General features: G+C 43.7%; 1 long non-coding RNA gene across 1 annotated transcript; it reads left to right on the top strand.

The window, feature by feature from the left end:
- Positions 1–1075: 1075 nt before the first annotated feature.
- LOC119901458 lies at positions 1076–3808 on the top strand. The gene is made up of 2 exons (XR_005444209.1): positions 1076–2577; positions 3188–3808. It is a non-coding gene; the product is annotated as an uncharacterized LOC119901458 (long non-coding RNA).
- The last annotated feature ends 300 nt before the right edge of the window (positions 3809–4108 follow it).

Below are 4108 nucleotides of genomic sequence, written 5' to 3'. Positions count from 1 at the left end.
GGGCCTTCCTATAAGTTTTAAGACTATCTTGCCAAATTAAACGAGAATTTTCCACTTTGGTGGAACGCCAATTCCTCTCAAGTTTCCGCGATTTTTGCTTTAATTTGCGAGTTTCAGTATTATACCATGGAGCTAACTGTCTTTGTTTTAGTATTTTCTTTTTTAGAGGGGCTACAGAGTCGAGTGTCATTCGCAGCGAGCCTGCAGCACTATCAACAAGATGATTGATTTGGGAGGGACTGAAACTAGCATAGGAGTCCTCTGTTACTTTATGACTTGATAATGAATTTAGAGCTGATGGAATCGCATCCTTAAATTTAGCTACAGCACTATCAGACAGACATCTTGTATAGAAATTTTTGCCCAATGGCGTGTAGTTCAGCAATACAAACTCAAAAGTTATCAAACAGTGGTCGGACAAAGAGGGATTCTGTGGGAACACTATTAAATGTTCAATTTCAATACCATACACCAAAACAAGGTCGAGGGTGTGGTTAAAACAGTGAGTCGGTTCATGAACACTCTGAGAGAAGCCAATGGAATCTAAGAGAGAGATAAACGCAGTACTGAAGCTGTCATTCTCAACGTCCACATGAATATTAAAATCCCCTACAATAATAACTTTGTCCGTTTTAAGGACAAAAGTTGACAAAAACTCTGCAAATTCAGATAAAAATTCAGAATACGGGCCAGGTGCTCGGTACACTATAACGAAGAGAATTGGTTGCAGTGATTTCCAACTAGGGTGTGAAAGACTAAGAACAAGGCTTTCAAATGAGCTATAGTTTAGTTTAGGTTTAGAGCTGATTAGTAGGTTAGAGTCAAAGATAGCTGCAACTCCACCTCCTCGGCCTGTGCCTCGAGGAATGTGAGTATTAATATGACTGGGAGGGGTGGATTCATTTAGGCTAACATATTCTCCATCACCCAGCCAGGTTTCAGTAAGACAAATAAATCAATATCATAATCTGATTTTAGTTCATTTACTAGTACAGCTTTAGAAGAGAGAGATCTGATGTTTAAGAGTCCACATTTAACTCTCCTATTCGTTTGCACTATTGCTCTTGTGGTTTTAATTTTTATGAGGTTTGTATGCACAGCTCCTCTTCTGTTTACCTTTTTAAATAATTTCGATGGTCGGGGGGCAGACACCGTCACTATAGGATTTTCACTAAGTAACTCCTGAAATGGAGGACATGCAAACTCAATGGGACAATTTGATAAGTGGGTTGAATTTGGGTTCCCAGCAATGGGGAGCTTTAGTCTACATCAATTGCAGCAGCTGAAGATACGTTTAGAGGTAGAGGAAGGGATAGCAGCAGAGAAACATGCAGCCTTGTCCAAAAAACATCAAAAGAAAAAACATCCATTTAAAGCAGACTGGAAAGCTTACATTGAATGGAGGGAGGAAGCAGAGGCAAGGGAGAGAAAAAGTCAGAAAAAAGAGGGTCAGGTTAAGAGCACTCAGGATAAGAAGGAGGGGGGCATGAATAAGGATTTCTGGGCACAATTCACACAAGCACCAACAACATCACAAATACCTCCTAACACACAAACACAATCTAACACCTTGTATCCTTCTTTGCCTGAGGTGTACACTGCAAAAAATCCATTCCAGCTGGATCCCGACCTGGACTCCGCGCTGCTTCCTCCTCCCTACAATCCTGCTTTGAACCAACCGCAAGATCCAAACCAGCAGCTCCAAGGAGCGCACGTTTTAAGAGACTGAAACCAAAGCCGCAACAACAGTGGCTGCAGGAGGGCCAGTAACGCAAAATTTGGAGAAACAGATGGATCAGTTTGTCAGAGAGTATCGGCCCACAATGACTGAGCTAAAGCGCATGATGAGCAAAATGCTCAAGATGGACTATTACAAGATCACACCCTACTTCACGCCAGCAGTGTCGGCTGGTGGAGGTGGTTTACAGCCGTACGGATAATGTTGATTACAGAGACGCTATCACTGGATTAATTGCCACCTGCAAGGCCGCTTTTCCGATGCGGATGGATCTGTCAATTATCACCTCGGTGGCGCAGGAGCCGACGGAGACCTGTCAGGCTTACCTAGCCCGTCTGACAGTGGCCTTCGATCTTCACATTGGAATGACAGGGGGCCAGATGGGGGCTGCAGCTCATACAGCATTTCATGACCCGGTTGAGGCCAGAAATCGCTGCAGCAGTAAGATGAAGATGCGTCTTTTGGAAAACAGTCAATGATATTAGACTACGCTGGCCACGCGGAGGGAGAGCTTAGGGAGCGAGAAGAGAGCAGAGGGAAAGAGCAGCAGAAGAAGCTAGTGGACGCACAGTTGTCTATGTTTAACTCCATCGACACCACAAGACAAAAGAAAGAGTCCTCCCGTTGCGGGAAAGAGGGGGCCGGGGGAGAGGTTGCAAGAATGACCAGCAAAGTGTCAGCGACCCGGATTTTTTGTTGGAACTGTGGGGAAACTGGACATTGGCAAGATGAATGCAAAAAAGAAAAAAAGAGGGGTTATGTGAAATCGGACTGAAATGAGGGAGTGGAGGCGGAGTGGACACTGGGGACGGACCGGCCTGCCACACACGCATCAATGGGTGAGTCTCAAACTATAACAGACTATGACAAAATAATGATGGCAATAACATACATTGAAACTAAGAAAGACACTGATAAACTTGACCGTTTGACTTTTGAAATGTACATAGATGGAAATGAGGGATTCAGGAAGCTGCCCGAGTTAGTTTTAAACATAGCAGGACACTCTGTGGTGTTTTTAGTCGACTCCGGGGCCATACCAGCTCCACCAAGGAGAAGTGGGCGGTTTTGCAAAACTGTAGGGCCAGGAGGAATCCCTATTTCAGAACCATACACTACACCACTGTCATGTTCGCTGGATGACGCCATAACCAAACACTAATTTTTGTTGTCAGAGAATTGTCCCATTAACCTAATGGGACGTGATCTCATGATTCATTTTGGTATTGTTTTAACCTCACATCCCGAGGGGTTGAAAGTGACCAGACTGAAATTTCCACTTCAAATGGTGAAATACAGTCCAGAGGCATTGAACTTTGTTTATGAGTGGGCTTTGGTGCCATCTAGTGTGTCTGCTGTGGTACCACAACTGAGAATATTCGTAAATCAACACTGTACTCAGGCCGGGCTGCTGCTGTTTCTGTGTCTCTCTCTTCTGCTCAATCTCAGTTGTTCCAAGGAGAATTTTGCCCGCATGTGGCGTTGGCTAAGCCTGCTGATTGGAGATGGAGGGATCTGGGGAGGTGGATTCACACTCAGAGTCAGCTGACTGACTACAAGCCCATGTAAGGGGATCCGAGAACACTGTACAGTAAAAAGGGTGATGTATACAAGGCTCTATTGACATACACTGGTCTAGTTAAGAGAACTGTTGAACCAAGTCCAGTAACAGGTTTCTCACTGTTTCACACTGTGAGAAATACATTATAAGTTGCTGATTTTTAGGATTTCACTGTAATTAACTTGTGAGAAATTAGCATTGGTCACAGGGTTTTTATTTCTAATCAAAGGGTTGTCTGACTTACAATGAACATCTGCTGACATGTAGGTGGGAGTTTTAACATAGACTAATCAAGAAGTAGGAACACAACTTTGATGCCACATACAATTGCATTCTTATCAGCCCAGGAAGAAGCTTTTGAGTGTGTGCTAAAACTCTGCCATTTGTTTTCCCTTGTCTTGGCAGTTTACTATTGCTGTACTTGTTCTGTATTTAAGAAGAAGAAATGCTGAGTTCAGGCCATGGAGTTCTCTCCATGGCCACGTAACATAAAGAAATGATTCAACACATCTATTTGACTCCGTATTCTTTGGGAAGGAATTATTTTCCCTGACATTGGGCATGTGTTGGAGATGTTCATCAGAATTCGGCGTAAAACCTTCGTGGTAGCCAGGTGTTCTGTCGAGTCAGACACCTATTCCGGAAAACGTTCGCCCAGTTGGGGTTAATAGAACTATAAATATAGTTAATCATCGGGGGTGGTGATAAAGGGTCTATTCGGGGGAAACAGAGAAAAAACAACAGGCCAGGAGTGATATGTGCATAATCCCATTATGGTAGCATCTCTAGTGATAACCTACCTAGGAGTT

Source organism: Micropterus salmoides, unplaced genomic scaffold, assembly GCF_014851395.1.
Source record: "Micropterus salmoides isolate LMB-PRFRI ecotype aquatic unplaced genomic scaffold, ASM1485139v1 Ms_hic_scaffold_1315, whole genome shotgun sequence".
NCBI classification, from domain to species: domain Eukaryota; kingdom Metazoa; phylum Chordata; class Actinopteri; order Centrarchiformes; family Centrarchidae; genus Micropterus; species Micropterus salmoides.
This window is presented reverse-complemented; position numbering and strand designations above follow the sequence as displayed.